The sequence below is a fragment of the Triticum dicoccoides genome, chromosome 1A, assembly GCF_002162155.2.
Source record: "Triticum dicoccoides isolate Atlit2015 ecotype Zavitan chromosome 1A, WEW_v2.0, whole genome shotgun sequence".
NCBI lineage: Eukaryota > Viridiplantae > Streptophyta > Magnoliopsida > Poales > Poaceae > Triticum > Triticum dicoccoides.
This window is the reverse complement of record NC_041380.1, coordinates 81,713,486-81,733,427: the sequence shown is the minus strand read 5'-3', so window position 1 is coordinate 81,733,427 and position 19,942 is coordinate 81,713,486.

Below are 19,942 nucleotides of genomic sequence, written 5' to 3'. Positions count from 1 at the left end.
AACAATATCCCGTGGAGTCCCGTTTTGCGGTACGCCACACCCCTCCCGATGAACAGGACCCCCGTTTCGACCGTAGCGCTCCAACACAAGTCCGTTTCATCCGTTTTGTGGTACGCCACACCCCTCCCTATCAACAGGACCCCCGTTTCAACCGTAGGAGGTCTGTTTCCTCCATTTTGCGGTACGCCAGACTCCTCCCGATGAACAGGATCCCGTTTCGAACGTGGCCGGTCGAACACAAGGCCGTTTCCTCCGTTCTGCGGTACGCCAGGCCTCGTTTCCATCGCCTGTTCCGTCCAAGCCCTCCCCATGAACACGACGCATTCCATTGCCTCCCCATGAACACGACGCATTCCGTTGCCTCCCCATGAAGACGACGCATTCCGTTGCCTCCCCATGAACATGACGACGATGCTGTTTCTCCATTCCGACCTAGCCATGCACACGAGCCCTCGTCGTACGTATGCGCGAGTAGGCGTTCAAGACCCCGCCCGTATGTACACATACGTGGCCATATTTTCTTTCTTGCACACTGGCCGCCTCTACTACGACACGTGCGCGCCTCTACATCGACCAATATATATGTACGTACATGTTCGCGACCAGAACGACAACACTATGTACGCTTCGACCAGGTGGGTCCCGACTGTCAGGCACTTCCTTGCGTGCGAAGATGTAGCTGGTGGGTCCCAGCAGTCAGGGGGCGAAATACGGTGGCCCGTCCGGTGGGTCCCCATTGTCAGGTGGAGGAATAATTATTTTGCACATAATAAGGAGGCACTTCCTTGCTGCGGCCGTGGACCCAGCTGTCAGCCTCTCCACGTATAGTCCATGTCCGATGGAAGCTGTTCATTGACCACATTGACCATGCCGCACCGAGAGCACCAGGGCAATGGACGATGGCGAGGCCTGGGAAGGGGACGACGCGGAGCCGGGGAAGACGCGGCAGTGGATGCACACGCGTAGAGGAGTACGAGGGTTCACTGGTTCGCTGCGGTGTGAGGCTACCATCGTTGCAGAATAACAGGGGGTGTGGGTGAGTAGAGGGATGGCCTGGCCAGCGGTGGGAGTAGTAGGGGGCGGTGAGGCCTCCGCCGCATCGTAGCCGGCCATAGGAGGCAGGAGCATGAGGCACGACCGGCACTGGTTTGGGAGGCTGGAGCAAGAAGACCAGAGGTTGAAGAAGCACTACGGTCGTTGGATGGACATCGTACGGTCACTTGAGCTAGAATCGGACATATTGACTAAGTTGACAAAGCCCTCCATCCCCGTCAACTTAGTAGGCCCACAAGTCAGCCTGCCACTATACTAGGTCCCAGCTAATAGGGGGAGTATTCATTTCTTTTGTGCATAATAAGGAGGCACTTCCTTGCATGCGAAGATATAGCTAGTGGGTCCGAGCTGTCAGCGGCGGTAACATTTTTTTCGCGAAATACAGAGGCCCTTTCGGTGGGTCCCTGATGTCTGGTGGAGGAATCATTATTTTCCGCGTAATAAGGAGGCATTTCCTTGCGTGCGGCCGTGGACCCAGCTGTCGGCCTCTCCACGTAAAGTCCACTTCATATGCATGTCGGTCGCTGACCACATTGACCAGGTCGCGCCGAGAGCACCAGGGCGGTGGACGACGGCGAGGTCTAGGAAGGGAACGACATGGAGGCAGGGAAGACTCGGCAGTTGTTTCCCACGCGGAGGGGAGTACGACTATACGAGGGTTTACTGGTTCGTCTGCCGTCGCCGGAGAATAACAGTAGGTCTGGGTGAGTAGAGGGATGGCTAGGCCAGCGATGGGAGTATGGTGGGGCGGTGAGGCCTGCGCGGCAGCAGAGCCGGCCGCGGGGAGGAGGGAGCAGGCAGTCTCGCCGGCGCCTGTTTGAGCGGCTGGAGCAGGAAGAGCAGAGATTGAAGAAGCACGACGGCCGTTGGATGGCCATCCAATAGTCACTGCTTATGCGTCAACCTTTTTTTAGAAAAGCCTCAAATCTGTGGAAAACAGCATACAACCCATTCGCCATTATTTCTAATAATCTACAGCTCATTTGCTAATTATTAAGGTTTTTTTGGAGCCCATATTCTTTTTGTTAGCATTACATCCCATATTGTGGCCACAGTTAAAAAATTATACGAAATTTTGCATATTTCAGTGCGGTCCGAACTGTTTTTAATCCCGAAATTTCGACTCACATTCAAACTGATTTTAAAAATAAATGTATATCAATATAAAATCCAACAAATTCTCCATGCATAAAAATTAATGTAATTTCAAATCTCGAAATGAAAAAAAGATATTTGAAACTAATTGCCGGTTTGATGTGTTTTAAAAATGTACATCCCATTTCTCATTACTGATGGGCCATTTTCTCGGCCAGCCGAATGAAAGCTCTCCTCGTCTTGAAAGATTTGCAGCCCAACAGGCCTGACAAATCGACTTACTTGGCAAATCACAAAAAAACTGGGCTGTGGCCGTGGACCCAGCTGTCAGCCTTTCCACGTACAGTACTCTTCCGATGGAATGTCGTTGACCACGTTGACCATGCCGCGCCGACAGCACCAAGGCGGTGGACGACGGCGAGGCCTAGGAAGGGGACGACGCGGAGCCGGGGAAGACGCGGCAGTGGATGCCCACGCGGAGAGGAGTACGAGGGTTCACTGGTTCGACTGCGGTGTGAGGCTGCCGTCGCCGCAGGGCCTAGCTAGCGGTGGGGGTAGTGGGGGCCGATGAGGCCTCATCGGCAGCACAGCCGACCACTGGAGGCAGGAGCAGGCGGTCTCCCCAGCGTTGGTTTGGGCGGCTGGTGCAAGAAGAGCAGCGATTGAAGAAGCAGCAGGACCGCTTGATTCAAATCCAATGGTTACTTCTGCTAGAATTGTTTGTTGACTAAGTTGACAAGACCTGCATATGCGTTAACTTAGTAGGCCCACAGGTCAGCCTCCCAACCGGTGCGCCGCAGATGTTAGTGGGAGGAATCATTTTTTCGCGTAATAAGGAGGCAGTTGATTGCGTGCGGCCAGGCCAGCGGAGGTAGTAGGGTGGGCCGGGGAAGCCTGCGCGACATCATAGCGGGCCACAAGAGGAGGGAGCAGGCAGTCCCGCCGATGCTAGTTTAGGCGGCTGGAGCAGGAAGATCAGAGATTGAAGAAGCACGTCGGCCGTTGGATGGACATCCCACACTAACTGCTGCTAGAATCGCGTGTTCACTGACAAAGCCTTGCGTAAACAAGTCAGCCTCGAAATCTGTGGCGTGTACAGCCCCTTTGCTATTATTTTGATAAATTTTACTCATTTTCTAATTCATATGGAATTTATTGCAGCCCGTTTTCCTTTTTAGAATTGCTGGCCATTCTCTGGTCAGTACCAGGGTCAAAAAATTAACTAAATATGTGGGAAATTTTGAAAATTCGCAAATTTTTGCTGGGGAACGAAATATTCTTAATCCAAAAATTAATAGCCATACTAAAACAAATTTAAAAATAAATTAGTACTATGTCATGTTAAATCCAATGGAATTCGTATAAGATATCAGTGAAGAACAAAAACAAAAAAAGAAACTTATATCCCATTTGCTATAATTTTTTTGGAATTTTCAACCCCTTTTGATATTACTTTTAAGAGACATTGACCATAGTCTTAAGCCAGACTGGAATGCATCCCTCCTCGTCTTGAAAGATTTGCAGCCCAGTAATTCGGAGAAAACAAATGGGCCTAGCTTGTGTATTCTTCAAAAAGAAATACTGGGCTACCAATTTTCCCAAAGAACTGGTGCATGAGCATTTAGCTTTATTTATTTATTTATTTACTTACTTATGTTTAGGGGACCATGAGCATGTACCTGGGCCGGATTCATGTGAGAGCCTCCCTTCCAGTTAATTATGGGCTTCTCTGTTGGGCCTTCATTAGTGGGTTGCATGTTATCAACAAGTGGAAAATGTGTTTCAAGTTTCAAAAAAAATATGTTCCGTACGATAAATAGTATGTGCTACGTACGGTACGGGGCACTAAAGGATCGAACCGTGCAACGACTTCCAAAACAATGTGTTTGTCGTTCTAACAACACATTTATTCAACCAACAGACGAAATATACTACTAATTGTACATTGAAAATAGCAGCAGCAACAACCAGGCTGGGGGTGCAACAGAAGCAGTAAGCAGGCCAGAAGAGTGAAGACGCAGCTCTCTCTTCCAAACCAAACATCAGCCATCATTACAAAAGGGCTACCAAAAAAGAGAAAGTGTATGCATCAAACTAAATAAAGATCCTACTACACCAAGTGTAAGCATCTAACTAACTGGCTCAGTTAGACGTTACTATTTATTTTTTTCGAAATGGAGGCAAAAGAATTGCCTCGTCGATTAATTAAGAAGAAGAGAATTTCCTAGTTAATCTACGGAAAACCAGGCTAAAACCAAAGATGTTACTATTTATTAAGCTGTAGTGGAGTCGCAGATGGAGAGGAGTGGGAAACTTCACTGGTTCGGGTGCGCGGCAACACAGCCGCGGTGCCGCCCACGGGAGACAGGAGCAAGAACAGAGGTTGAAGAAGGAGCACGGCTGTTGGATTAACATCCAACGGTCCAGCTGCTAGAATCATTTGGTGATTAAGTTGTCAAAGCCGTGCGTACACGTCCGCTTAGTAGGCCCACAAATCAGTCACCAAATCTGACGGGTCCCAGCTATCAACCGGATGAATAATTTTTTTCGCAAAACAAGGAGGCACTTCCTTCCGTGCGAAGATAGAGCCGGTGGGTCCCAGCTGTCAGGTGGAGGAAACATTTTTTTCAGCTTAATAAGGAGGAACTTTCCTTGCGTGCGACCATGGACCTCGTGGGGCCCAGCCGTCAGGCTCTCCACGTAAAGTCCTCTTCCGATGACTCTCGTTTGTTGACCACGCCGCACCGAACGCAGCGAGGCGGTGGACGACGGCGAGGCCCCGGACGGGAACGACTCGGAGATGGGAAAACGCGACAGTGGAGTCGCAGACTGAGAGGAGGAGAAGGGTTATAACTGGTTCTGTTGTGACGTGGGGCAGTAGTCTGTGGAGAATAACAGGAGGTGTCGAGGGGTGGAGGGATAGCCTGCCGGCGGTGGGGTAGCGCTTCGCAGCGATGCATGCTAAGCAGAGCCGCTAGCCGCCGGAGGCCGGACCAGGCGGTCCCGACGACGCTGGAGGAAGAAGACGAGAGATTGAAGGTGCATGCCGGCTGTTGGATATAAATCCAATGGTTGTGGATGAAACAATCATTTGTTGACCAAGTTGACAACGCACTGCGTAGGCTTCGACCTATTGGCCCACATGTCAGCCTGCAAAAATGTGGCATATATTTAACCCATGTTTTCTAGAATGTACAATCCATTTGCTGGGCTGGGTGAACAAATAATTTCGCGTCAATCAGGCCCATTTATATTTTCTAAGAAATCCCAGCCCATTTATCCCTTTTTTGTCCATTTTGATGACAAGTATTTTCGGAGGAGGGAGTATAATGTTATGTTAGAAGGAGCAATTAATATCAAAGAATAAACCGGAGAGGCACATTATATATATATATATATATATATATATATATATATATATATTATTAAGAAATTAGCGAGTTATTGCTCAAAATAAAAATGAGCGCGTTATTATTAAATTGGTCTTTAAAATCTTCGCAAGCTTTTGTATGCAATCACCAGGATTTTCCTTGCCTGTGAGTCAAAAACAACCAGGATTTTCCTTGCCAACTTCCGTTAAACATTTACTTTTACAAGTTGGGATGTTTTTATAATGTATATATAAGTCTCTATAAAATATACGATAATAGTAATAATAATATATATATATATATATATATAATGTGGTTATAAGGGAAAACATAAATTGGACACTTCATTACTTTTATAAGAGACCTGCGTTTTATACCCCACAGTAGGCATACTAACAAGTTCACACACAAATACAATAGAAAAGGTAAACATTCGTATCAAACTCAGGTTCATAGGACACGTTCATATCCATAGCCAACATTCACAATCAACAACTCAAAAGATTCATATATACATAAGCTCAGCATATCTATGCATCCAAATGATTGATAGATCACATGACAATATTCATACATAATTTACAAAAAGATTCAGATATACACATGTTCAGTATGTTTATGCATCCAAATGATTGAGATCACAGCCAATATGATCCATGGGCGAACTTTAATTATCTAGGGTACAGACTGGTAAATGGTGTTTAATCGGAGGTACCTCTTACTAAAATTAGTTCTTGTACGAGTAAACTTTCGAGTACATAAGAGGCAGCACAGACGATCTGAACTTTGCTTGTAGGTTTATCCTCAAATAGTGGCCTTGTGCCAAGGGAGGTTTGAGCAACTTGGCCACTACTTTCATCCAACTAGTTTATTGGGTCATCTTGGTCCTGTATCTCGCCAAAATTCTACATTGAAGACGAGAAAGGAGGCGGTTGAGAAAATGAACCACCCAAATTTTTTTGTGCAGTTCAACTAAAATGGAGCATCCTTGGCATGCAGGCTGATTAAGTGCCAGATGAATATACGCGTCAATCAACTTGTCTGGAATCTTTAGACTCCATGCCATATAGTTCACTACCATATGTGTCGATAACCAAAAGGCACAAGTTGGGACCAAAGACCGGACTGCGTTTTTCTGGGCTATGCACCAAGCAATATTTTTGGTGTTCACTCTCCTAACAATTGGAGTTTGACAATTGGTTGACGCCGGTTGATACTCGAATGAATATAGGCACTTCTTGTCAACATCGATGCTTGTCTGAGTGAACTTTGGAGTACATAGCAGCAGCATAAGTACTTGTCCATCTGATCATTTTGTGCAGTTCTATTGAAATCACCCGATGTAATGATTTGCCTGCGAGTTCAGGCTCCAAATTAGTCCTTTATGAAATTGGCAAACAGTAGCACAATACCAAATTACCAATACATATGACAGGCACAATAATCAGGATAAAGACCAGTACCAACCTGTGTGAGGTAGCATATCAATTACTATTTCCTTTGACTGGAAGCCGAGATAAGCCAAGCGACTGACAACAAAGGAAGAAAGCATGCGGAATTTAATGACTGACAAGAAAGGACGAAAGTTGTCGAGGCAATGAAGCACCCAGAGTTTTTTGTACAGTTCCTCCAAAATCGAGCATCCCTGTTGGCACATATATTGAGAGAGTGAGATTACTGTAATAGTGGGACTAGTTTATGAAACATACACTAACAAATAAAAGCACCCTCATTATCTTAACTAGTCGTCAACCCGTGCATTCGCACGTGCAGCTACTTAATATTTTGTTTCATTCTATATTATGAACAAATATAGTTTTCTGGTATGATAGATTGCTTATGATGTTTGTGAAGCGTATATGTTATGAAACACATTGATTTATTCGCTAAAAACCTATTGATTTACAAAAGAATGTATTTATATGAGTTGGATGAAACCATCATCTAATGCCACCAAGCTGGTATGTTTTGTGCTAACATAGTATCATAATATATTGCTCCAAAGTTCATTACATGGGTATAAAGCAAAAGAAGGAAAGATGCGTGAACAATTTCCCTAATAATATGTCTTTGGTCCCAATTGGGAAGGATGTACAGGCACTGAATATACTGCTTATTTTCTTATATATATGGTGTCCCTAAATTATTTTCTTATACATGAGATGCGACCTAATACATGTAACCGTTTAAAATATGTTACAGAAACAGAAATACCGAGTACTGGAGCAAGTTGATTTTATTCACCTAAATTATTTTCCATTTATGCTAATATTTCCAAAAATATGTAATGCAATTTCAAGACTCGAACTGTAGAACAGTAGTATTTTTATGTGACATCTTGTATTAAATGGACGGCACCAATAAAATATGCATGTAAAATATCTAAATCTGACTATTAATATATGGAAGTTATCAAATGGTTGAGTGATAGTAGTAATATATTGTAACTTAGAATCTTCACGAAAATCAGTTTCGTAATAACATCAGTTAAAAATGCTCTATGAACATTTATTTTCTAATTACTAAATATGAAAGTAAAAATTTGTTGATTGTGCCTATGTATGTCAAAAATGTCGTTAAACATTTTAGTTAAAATATTATTTTTCCCAATTCATAACTAATTAGCCTTTCTTTCAACTTCTCCTAAGAATGTATATATAAAGTTTATAATTTTATATATGTGCTTATATCCCCAAGGAAAACAATACTTGAAATATACCTAACCGTTTCAAATATGAATAAATAAGTGAACAAAATAGTTAGTTCTATAAATTCATATTGATCTAATAATTTGTAAATTTTACTCTTAGTACTTCACTAAAGAGCAGAAGATATACGTCTTGATAAAAGAAGTACAACTACAAAATGAATACCTTATGAAAACTTGATGAAAACATGCCATGATTGGTCAAACATCTAGCAGCAATATTGTCCTTTGTCAACAAAATAAGACAAATTGGAGCCGGTAGAAGTAGGAAAAAATGATTTACATCATTAATGAACCCCTATAGACATAATTAACCACAGGTGAAATCCCTCAAAGGCTACAATAGTTCAATTGATGATAAAAATGAAAGAGTATGAAAGTTTCATTTGTTGGGAACGTTGCGTTTGCAATTTAAAGGAAACATCATAAGAGCAAGTCTAATAAGGCCTAGTTAGCAGGCTATAAGACTTCACATGTCATTAAAATCCTACTTGGAAGAATGAGAATAGAGGAGAGAGAGTGAAGCGGGCTCTTATTCTACAGCCCGGCTATAGCACATGGTTCAAGAAAAAGTAGTATGCATGCAACTCTCTTCCAATCATATACATTGCTTATGCAAATATTAAATGCTTAGAGCCAACCTTATAGCATATCTAAGAGCCAACTTATTATATGAGTAATTTTTATGGAGGCTTTAAGTGAGGTGGCATCTCCTTAAATCCAACAGCCGGCTACATTATTAACCATGCTCTAAGAGTGCTTTTGAAGATGCCAAAAAATTAGTGCTTTTGTTGTGGGAAAGTTGTGTTTCTTGTTCCCCAAAAATGTGTCAACCTATTATTGAGTTTAGACTCATCTTCAAATAAATTGGTAATTAATCAGCGCACATTCCTAGGAAACGGCTTCAGGCGTCCTTGTTTTTTACGTACATAGAAGCCAAAAGCAAATAATCCCCTCGCACGAAAAGGAATATATCCAAAGTATTTATGCACGATATACATGCACATGCACTCTAGAAGCAAATTTCAAAATATTGATGTAATTCCCTCAAAAAAAAAGAAGATTGATGTAATAAAGCAAACCTCCAGAAGGCCGAGCACTCGCATGATTGAGAGTATCCATTATTCTAATGCTGATCACAATAAACTTCCAAATTACAGAATCTTAACACTGTTGTACAAAAGAAGCACGCAGAAAACTGGAGCATGAAAAAAATTCAGTCATTTATTTTTGGCGCAGGCCCAATCATACTCGCTCATAGACGATTACATTCCATCAGAAGTACGCTCGCAGTCGTCCAATCGACTGAGTTCCTTTTGTCCATATCTAGACTGCATGCATGTACGCACTTGCCTGATCCAGCCACACGCCACAAGTAATCATATGTTTTTCGTCGGAACAGATCAAAGCTATTAAAACTGTGTGCTTGCGTCTCTAGGCAGAATCAATCTAGCAGCCTGCTAGCTTCTTTACGTGAGCGTATAGTTCGTTAATCCAGCAGGCTGCTAGCTTCTTTACGTGGGCATACTCTATTGTATGTGTTCGCAGACAATTGAGAATCATCTCCTTGCAACACAGATTGGCTTGGCAGTAATTGAACTTGTCTCGCACATACGTCCATTTCGCCTCAAAGTACTTGGCTGAGCCGTCAAGGTGATTACCGCCTTGATTAGGCCATTGGGCACTGTAATATTGGTAATCGCCAACCAAAACCGGTGGGTATTTATCAAGCCTACAGAATAGGCGCAATTGTTGAGGGTACACATGAAGGCTAGCTAGGTTATGGTTGAAAATAGGTCATGGTAATATGCATAGGAGTCATTGGCGATGGAACCCTAGCGTCAATTTTCCTCTATCAATTGATGATGTCTAGGATGCCTAGGCTTGACCGTAAAGAAAAGTCTGCATAGAATAAGAGTTTGTATGGAATACTATTCGTTTCATGCACGAAAAAATAATCTAAACATGGCAATCTAATATGGATTCATCCGCACCGTAATTACTCTGGTCCCACCAAATTAAAGGCTCATATTTTCTAATTAACATGGTAATTATTTCGTCACAACCTGGGCACCGCAGGGGCTAGTTATATAACGGTATCTTACGTTCTAAATTATATGCATACAATGAATGACTTTAAGAAATTTTCAGGATTATCTTCCAGAATTATAATTTATTTGTTTGTTAAAACCGCGATGCAACTCGCAAAGATACCACATTTGTTTAAAGGGACACAAAGAATCACCCGTCGTGATCCTAGCCTACGAAATCGTAGGGTAATTATTACTTTTAGCAATATTTTAGTAACATCAAAACATCGTCTTAAACCTACTTTCTCAAAGCAGCTCCATCCTATAAATCTTGTCGTGCACTAAGAGGTTCAACTATGTTGCACCTAGAAAGCATATGAAAAAATATCCAGGCATTAAAAATATATTATAACAGAGCCACACTGTTCATGTTGTTATCCATGTGGTAGCCTATCTGAAAGTAATTCTTTTCCATCATATTGTAAAATCTATCCTATACATACAATTCACAATTTTTCCATGACAATGAAGGCAACAAAAATGAAAATAAGGTGCAAAGAAAAAAACTTACTCTGAATTTGCACCGCCGCTTGCAGTGCAATGCAAATATGTCTGACGGCATGGCCATAGTCTCGTCGCTGCTGGCACCTCTGGCCGCCGCCGGCATGCAGCCCAACATCTCAGTCCCCCCACATGTTGGCAATGATGCGTTTTGCTTCTGGACAAAAGCATCAGCCCGGCTGACTGAGAAAACTGATTAGCCCAGGCTGTAGTATGCCCGTGTGTTTTCCGCTCATTGAAAAGCTAGCTCGTCTTGACCAAATCGATCTAGCCGCATGCCTCAAGTGCCCAATCGTGTATTTATGTGTCCAGGCAAAATCAAGCCTAGCTTTGTACGTACACCTGAGCCGGCGTTGTGCAGCCGCGCCGGAAGTTCCCTGGTTGGAGGCCGTCCAATCCAACGTCCGCATCGTGCAGCCATGTTATCTTAGGCTGGGACACCCCGGCATGCAGTCCCGCGTGCGAGGTCGTCTGATTCCAGCTGCGCGTCTGCCTCAAGGCCGTTCAGTAGGTTTGGAGGATGGCATGGAGCAGCGCTAGGGTTTCTCGAGGATGGTTAGGTGCATCTGTGCAACAAATATTTTGAGGGAGTTGTTTCTCACGGTTGTTGAATATAAGTTTGTTTGCCCCAGATTATACGGGTTGATCTCCACCGTAATAATTTGGTCCCATCAAAGATGCACGACTCTTAATTTCTAATTAACGTGGTAATTAGTTGGGAGTCTGTAATTAGTATAGGTATAGATAGATAGATGGGTAAAGTTAGCAACATAGTAGTCTTGCTTAAAGAGAGGTATTAGTTTATTTAATTAGTGCCAATTAGCTCAACTCAACACTCAAAGCATTGCCATTTATCATAGGTTGCAAAACTTTAACGTGCAAAGATAAAGGAGTTTCTCATGACAGTAGCACGATACAAATAGAGATGACAGCAAACTAATATGGATGAAGGCCTTAGGCCCGTACCAACCTGAGAAAAAAGCTTATTCATGTAGTCCCATAAGAGATGATAAAGCACTCACTGGAATCACAAAATAGTATATATTTTTGTGCACTTCAAATGTATGGTTGAAATCACTCTTGTTTACCAGTGCTGAGATTATATCGAAAGATTATCAAGAACTTCCTGCAGAGTTAAAGCACTGGCTGGGATACAGTTCATTGTATTTTCATGTGTAGTTCCATTTATTGTATGATTGGCACAACATGATCCCTGTTTGCACAAGTAGAAACAAGGTGAAACCTTCATTAGCTTAGTGAGGAAGGATAGGAAGACATTAGCATATTACTCAATCAGTAGCATCAAATTCATGATGGACAATACGCAAAACATTGCCTCATTGAACCAATGGCAATAAATTGACATGCAAAACAATAGCACCATTATGTCATGACACTAATAATATTCCCTCCCTACTCCACCACTTGATTCACCTCCATAGACAAACATACACACGTACATGATTCAGCATAGGGTCCTACTAAAGATTTGTTTAACTCCAACAGGAAAATTAGGCTGTAATAAATTAGTGGTACTTAAGTACTCCTAATTAATTAAGTGAGACAGCAGAAGTGGAAGGGCTCCCTGGAGGATCGTCTCACATGTAAGGTAGTCATTGCCGGAGCCCTTGAATGGCCTCGACTGGGGCCTCTGGCTTCAGCAAGATCGCCCTGGCACTGTTTATTCTTCTTCTTCTTCTTCTTCCCCTTCATGCTTTGTTTCTCTTTCTCCTCACCAGTTGGTGAAACCAAGTACATGATTGGCCTTCTAATTCATAATTGGTTTTGTCAGTGAGGGAGTACAAGTGTACTAGTAAAAACAACATTATTTTCTCATGGCAGTCAGAAAATAGAGATGAACACATGCATTAAATATCATTCTTACCTAAAGGAAGGTTATGGCGCCAATATGGATGATGAGGATTGGAACACAGATCTCCCTTTGTGCAGTTCCACCAAAATTAACCAACTGTTCCATTCTGACGTTCCAGTTAAACAGGACAAAAGTCACTTCTTTTAAGAAGAGTTTTGTGCAGTGCACCAAAAGGTCACAACATCAACTAGGTGAATTGGATATCCCTGTTTGCACAAAAAGGCACAGAAAAAACAGTCAGAGTCTCAAACAATTATAGGCAAAAACATTTGGCTAAACTTGTCATGGCTTATAACAGTGGCATGGCTTCATTTTTACCAGGGCATGGGACAGTGGGTGCACAAGCAGTCCAGCACCATGTACATAAACATGGGCATAAAGTGGTGATTCATAGTTTGTTGCCCCGAGAAACAAACATCCAAGAAACATATCTGGGTTGGTCCCATTTTTGTTTACTCTAGCCACCTACTCCTATGTGTGGATAGCAAATCTAGTACTGGTCATACCACTGTGTACAACGTTACCCCTATATTTCCCTTTTCGACCAAGAGACCGGTTGGATGACCAGTCTGTACTACTTTCACCCCCTTTCCTTCCTATTTGTACCAAGTCCGATGTACATACTAAATTCCCCCACCCACACTTTATTTCTTGTTTGAACCAAGTAATCCCTCCGTCCGGAATTACTTGTCATCAAAATGGATGTGTCTTGAACTAAAATACATCTAGATACATCCATTTCAATGACAAGTATTTTCGGACAGAGGGAGTATAAGATTCGACTCCATGAAGTAGCTTTACCTCTAACATTAGAAGAAAAAAATTATGTGACGTTGTACCATCCGATCTAGAGGGGCTGAGAGATAGAAAATGATGCACATGCAGCAACGTAGCGAGCTGGGAAGTAGAGCTAAGGCGGTTTCGAACGAAGATATACCTGAAGGTCGTCGGGACATGGATAGGTGGGCGGCGGAAGGCCGGATCCACCCACAGGCAACGATGAAGGGATCAGAGGACCTCCCGCGCCGGCGCTCGGCCAGAGATAATGGTGCGGCCGGTAGTGGGTCTCCTCCCTCGCTGTCGACGACAACCTAAACGCTGCCCCTCCTCCCCTTCACCGGCGGAGGGGGGTACGTCCGGATCTGTAACCAGCGGTGAGGATAGAAAGATAGTGTTTTTTGAAGGGAGAAAGACAGTGTTACTACCCCTATCTTGTTTAAATCTCGAGAGTATGAGAGTGTGTGAATAGAGCAACCCTAGCAAGCAAGCGCGGAGGCTCCGACCTATATATACGTAGTGAGCAACCCTAGCAAGCAAGCAACCCCTATCTTCGTCAACTCGTACAAGACCGAGAAATTTGATTACTACAATGCCCTCTCCCTCGCAGACTGAGATCCGGTGCCTTAACTGCACCTGCCTTTGGCTGCATGACAGGAGGGCCAACCACCTGTTGGGCCCACCTGTCATAGACGCAAAGGCAGGAGCAGTAAGTTGAAGCTTTCGCTATCCCTCCCGCACGAGGTGGACGGACATGCAGCAGTGGATTCGATACTGTAGAAGTAGGAGTAACATCATTATTGTTTGTCTTCTCGAAGAGGCGAAGAGCCAAGCGCAACCCGAAGGTGGCAGTTGCGAACGCTCGCGTGGTGCGGTTCCTTGGAGTACTAGCCAGGCTCTTGCATGAGACAAAATTGCTATTGTTTAACAATTAAACTCCATTATCCATTGGTTGATACTCATTCTGCATAGGTCCACGCGCTTAGCACCATTTCCTCTTGGGGTCACCAATGTTTATTTGCTAATTAATAGCATTACATGCAATGAACTACCCATTGCAAGTCATTAAAAGCATGCACACCTCTCATCTCTTATTGGTTGGTATGTCAAGAAACAAGAAACAAGGTAGAAGTTAATGCACCGCGCCTAAGTGTTTTGGGACTATTTGGTTTTTGTAAGATGACTTACACACCTAGACGGAGGGAGTAGTATAGCCCTGTACACCGGAAAGGAGTATTTGCCTTTCTAGATATTTCAACAAGTGACTAGACTACACCATGTGCAGTACTCCCTCCCTTCCGGTTTATAGGGCTCAAATCTGAAATCTCATGAACCAAGGCATTTTGCGATTGGAGCAATGTATCTCGTACTTTACAAAACTACCGTAATTAAACTCATGCATTAATTACGTAGTTCTCTCGTTTTCCTCTCCGCCTTGGTCGCGGTGCACAATATTGAGCACTCCTATATGACTAGCCGCTCTATCTACATGCGGGACATTTCAAAGCATCCGGGCCCGCGTGCCATCCACCAAATCACAGCGAGGTTCTACAGTCGAGACTCACCTGTAACCCCGGTGTGGCCGTCATGATCCGTCATATCACAAAACCCATACCTTTACCAGCAGTGGTAAGGTGGCCTCCAAGTTGGACTGGACGAAGCAACCATCATTTCACTGGAACGCTCATTCAAGCCCTTTCTTCCCTTTCTTGAAGAAAACCTCACTCCAGGCTACTCACTTATGCCATTTTTCTTCAGTACCGACGAAGGAAAGGTGGGCGAATCAGTTATGCTGCTATATTTTCATTCCAAGAATCTTCTTTTTGCGAAGCACCGACCGATTCTCACATCCTATTCTTTTCCCGTTTTCATTGCGATTGTGGTTTCCTTTCGATTGCTTTTTGTTTGTCAGTTCATTGATGGATCCTGGAGCACTAGGCAAAGAGTTGCCGACGGACAACCTACTGGAGACAGCGATCTCCAGGAAGCGAGCAACGACCAACGAGTTGACCATGTTGGCGGGCCAACCCATGGAGACGAAGAACTCCAAGAAACAAGCATTGGCCAAAGAGTTCAGGACATTGGCGGATGAAATCCTTAAAGGAAGTTGGAAGAACAGCAAGGGCCCCACCGTGCCTACCCCAGGAACTCTGATTGCCACCTATGTGAGGCTCAAGACTGAGTTTGAGGAGATAGTCGCCATTGAGAAGCACTATTCCCCTGGCAAGGTGATGGCCCCCATCGAGGACGAGGAGATGGCCCCCGGAGGGATGTGATCCCCCGGTGAGCTGCAAAAGGTAAGAAATAATGGCTTATTACCATAGTTGTGGTTTTTGATTATTTGCAATGTGCTTGTTAATATGTTAGGGTTGTGCAGGTGCCGGTAGACGTCCTTCATGATTCCGATGTCGTGGCCCGTCCTGTTGGCATCGCCCCGGAGATCGATTCGGATGCCGCTGTCCATCCTGTGGACATTGCCCCAGAGATCGATTCCGATGTCGCGGTCAGTCCCGCGGACATTGCCCCAGAAATCGATTCCCATGCCGCTGTCCGTGCTGTGGTCATTGCCCGAGAGATCGATGACAAGAAATAGTTGGTCGCGCTAATCCTTCAGGGTAGTTTGCATTGCCCTGTGTTTAATTACCAGAACGATGTGTGTTATCAAACCATCTTAGGGCTAGTGGAGTGTCTTGTGTGGGCGGATCTTGCTACTTTTGTTTGATAGTGAATCATGCGATGAATCATGCGAACCCTCTCCGAGTTATGGAAACAGATGTATCCTCACCAGCTTTTGATGTAATATATGGCATGATTAGATGTAAGTTTGAACTGTTTATCATATCAGCAGGGCTTGTTTGATGATTCTTGGTGTTAGTAGGCTAGCTACTGTGCGAGCTATAGTACTTGCAAAACACTAACCGAAGAGAAACGTTGGGGCTAATGAGCTCGTGGTATGCTTATACTTATCCCTCGTTGATCGACCAATAGCCCTAGCTCCTAAAATTGTAGGCTTAGCGATCGATGACCTAGGCGGGCTAGTTTGGCCTAGTGGGTTTCAGTGATATGATGCGCAACACAAAATCATAGCAGTGCAGAGACGTACTCCCTCCATTCCAAAATAGATGACCTAGGCGGGCTAGTTTGGCCTAGTGGGTTTCAGTGATATGACGTGATACAGTGCCGTCCAGTCTTCGCGTGTGGTAGCAGTATTGTGGGTACAGTAAGTTTTCTTGAAGAAGCGGAATTCAACGAAGTCATGATGGTTCCTTCGTCCAAACAACTTACAGTGGGAAAGGTTGGGCCTGCGATACGACAGGGAAAGACCAGGATAATTTTATGCATGGCAGGTGGACCAGGATGGTCGACGTCCCACATGTTGGCGAATGAAAGTATTCTTTTCGATATAGAGGACGAGCAACGAGTATTCATTGTTTATTTTTTGATGGAAGCTATTGTCTCCACTGTTATGATGGAGGAGTGTGAAGCACGGCAGCCCAGTGAACTTGGCATGTGCACCACTCCTTCCTTCCTCATGTAATGCCCAGGTTACTGCTTTTTCTCACTTTCTCTATCTATTTCCTCTCAAATGTTTTTTGCCTTTCTTTTTTTAAGAAACAATTGTTTTGTATGCCTTTTTTTAGAATTATTTTTTATACCTAGGAGCACGTGTAGAGACGGGCTATTGCAGAGCTCACTGCTTGACTTTGTCAATGCCTCTCTCTCCTCCACATAAGGAGTACTACTTGCTATGCATGCATGCGGCGGGCAGCTGGCGTCTTGAGGGGCCAGGGCGCTGAGAGCGGGCTCTAGAAGCGGTCCGGATTCTAGCATAATTTTGGTTTTTACAGTATTTCTTTCTCCATTAACAGGTAGGCCCGCGTAGATAGATAAAGAACATGAGCTGATGAGGCGCATGCGGACTGTTTGAGTGGTCAACCAGACAAATACGGACCTATACGCTGAGCCAGTGACCATATAATCACCATATCTCGTATACAATGATCAAAGTGAGCTATCAAGACAAGTTCGATGACCGCCAATGTATTTTACTCGGTAATAAATGACCAGGATTGAAGGGGAATCCAAATTTGCTTCGTCTTCTGTCCTTGAGCTCTTGACAAACCAATGCACTATACGATTGTCCGGCCACTCCACCCCAGAGCTCTCACCAAGCGTCATTCATGCCACCGCGCCGCATACTAACCAGTAAGGCAGCGATGGCATCCCGCCGCGCCGAGTTCCTCGCCGCCCACGACCGCACACAAAATGGTAGGGAAGCGATGGCATCCCGCCGTGACGAGTTCATCGCCGCTCGCGACCTCACAACTATGTGTGAGGAATTTGAAGATGCCAAGGCCGAATGGGCGGTAGAGCAAGAGGCGGCCAAAGCCGCACAGAGGGAGTGGAAAAGTCAGAAAGCACTCAAGAAAAGAGAGGCCTGCCGCCGCAAGAAAGAAAAGGATGCACGCGCTGTTGCGGAGAGGTCGGCGGAGATCCAAGCACGGTGGGGTGTCGCCAACAAAGCCGGGAAGGAGAATGACAGTGTGTGGCCAGCATGTGAGAAGTAGTAGTACTAGTAGTTAGTGTGTGTGTGTGTGTGTGTCTGAGTAAGAGCATGTACCAGTACTACTAGTTACTACTGTAGTTTTTAGAGCAAATTACCAGTACATTATCCTAGACTAAATGGAAAATTCCTATCCTAAGCATAAAATGGCATCTCTTTCTCTATAGGAATTGAGATGCATGTCATTTCACTTACTATGATTTTCATATTCCTATCCTATGAATGAAAGGAGGCCTCTGTTGGAGTAACTACTGTAGCTAGCAGTACTGGTGGTACAGTAGTTTTCTTCAAGAAGCGGAATTCACCGAAGTCATGATGGTTCCTTCGTCCAAGCAACTTCAAAGATAGGAAGTGAGCCTGTGATTTGACGGCTCATTAGTCATTGTTACTGCGGCGCGATGACCTGGGTGACTCCGTTGGAGTTCTGCGTGCATGGCAAGTGGACCAGGATGGTCGATGTCCCACATGTTCACGAACGGAAGTATTCTTTCCGATATCGAGGAGCAAGGAAACCGCGTGGTATAGTATCACTGCTAATTGGTTCGCAAAAAAAATAGTGTCACTGCCGATTTATAATTATTTTTTATTTCTGATGAATGCTAGCGTTTCAACTCTTACGATGAAGGGTGCCAAACACGGCATGTGCTGGATGTCCCACACGTCAGCGAAAGGAGTGGGACATGAACAGCGTGGTAGAGCCCAGCGTAAAAAAAACAGCGTGGTAGAACGATACAAAGTGCGACCTAGAGACCACACGTAGTAGTACTTAGTGGTATGAACGATACAAAGTGCGACCTGGAGACAAAGACACGTCTAGTTGGAAGGTCTAGGGGCATACACGTAAACAAATATAAAAGTTAATATGTGCCTCCAACTAATATAGTAGTAGTAGAGTACTTAGGCACGTACTCCATAACATCACCGTGCATTGCACGTACAACATTTAGTGGTAGTACGTAGTAAGAGACAAATGCCGCCCAAGAGTTCCCTTCTCGACCTACTTTTGGGTGTTTGGTAGAGTGTATGGAGGGTGCATGAGTCCACACTAGTTTAGCACAAATACACTAGAAGCATGCATGAAGAGAGCATGCATGAAGAGGGGGTGTTGAGTTGAGCATGCATGAAGAGGGAACAAACTATGCGGAGACGAGAACGCAACCAAACACACCCTATATGCCACGCATGTTCATACCATTTGTGCCTTTCTACTTCACTTACTGCGCTACATTACTCAGGTTCGTACGTCCATTCCTGGGTACATGTTCGTCTCGTAGTTCCAGTCCCACGTGTTCTTCATATGCTGTAGATGGAACGATCCTTGCATAACACGTGCACCTTGATGCTAGATGTCTCGCGTGTTGGCAAAAGGATGAACAAAGCTCACGTAAAGAAAAATAGAGTGGAAGAACATAGATTATGGACGACTGAGAAGGAGCAAGGAACCTCGTGGTGGAGCGTCTGCGCTCATAATATTTAATATTATTCAGCGATATAAAATTAACCAATCATCTCCACAGTGGACTGGAAGAGTAAGAAACACGGCAGCCCAGTGTAGTATCATACTAGTACATGGCTAACCCTCGCTATCACCATATTTATTGGCTTCCGTACGGCACCTATCTCTAGTAATCCAGCAGCTTGTATTGCTTCTCCCTCCTCGTCTCTATCAAAGTGCGGCGGGCTAGCGTTTCTTCCATCTATTGAGGTCGGTTAACTATCACATGTTAGAGACATGCCAAGAGCATTCTAAAAAAATTCCTTTCATGTTCCGTTTTCAAAAAGAAAAAAAATCCTTTCACGTGCGAATTTGCATGTATGCTTTGAGCAACTTGCATGTCCTATACTGCTCCTGTTTGATACTCTAACTTTGCTAGAGGTTAGACTAACTCATGAGTAACCCTGAACTAGCTG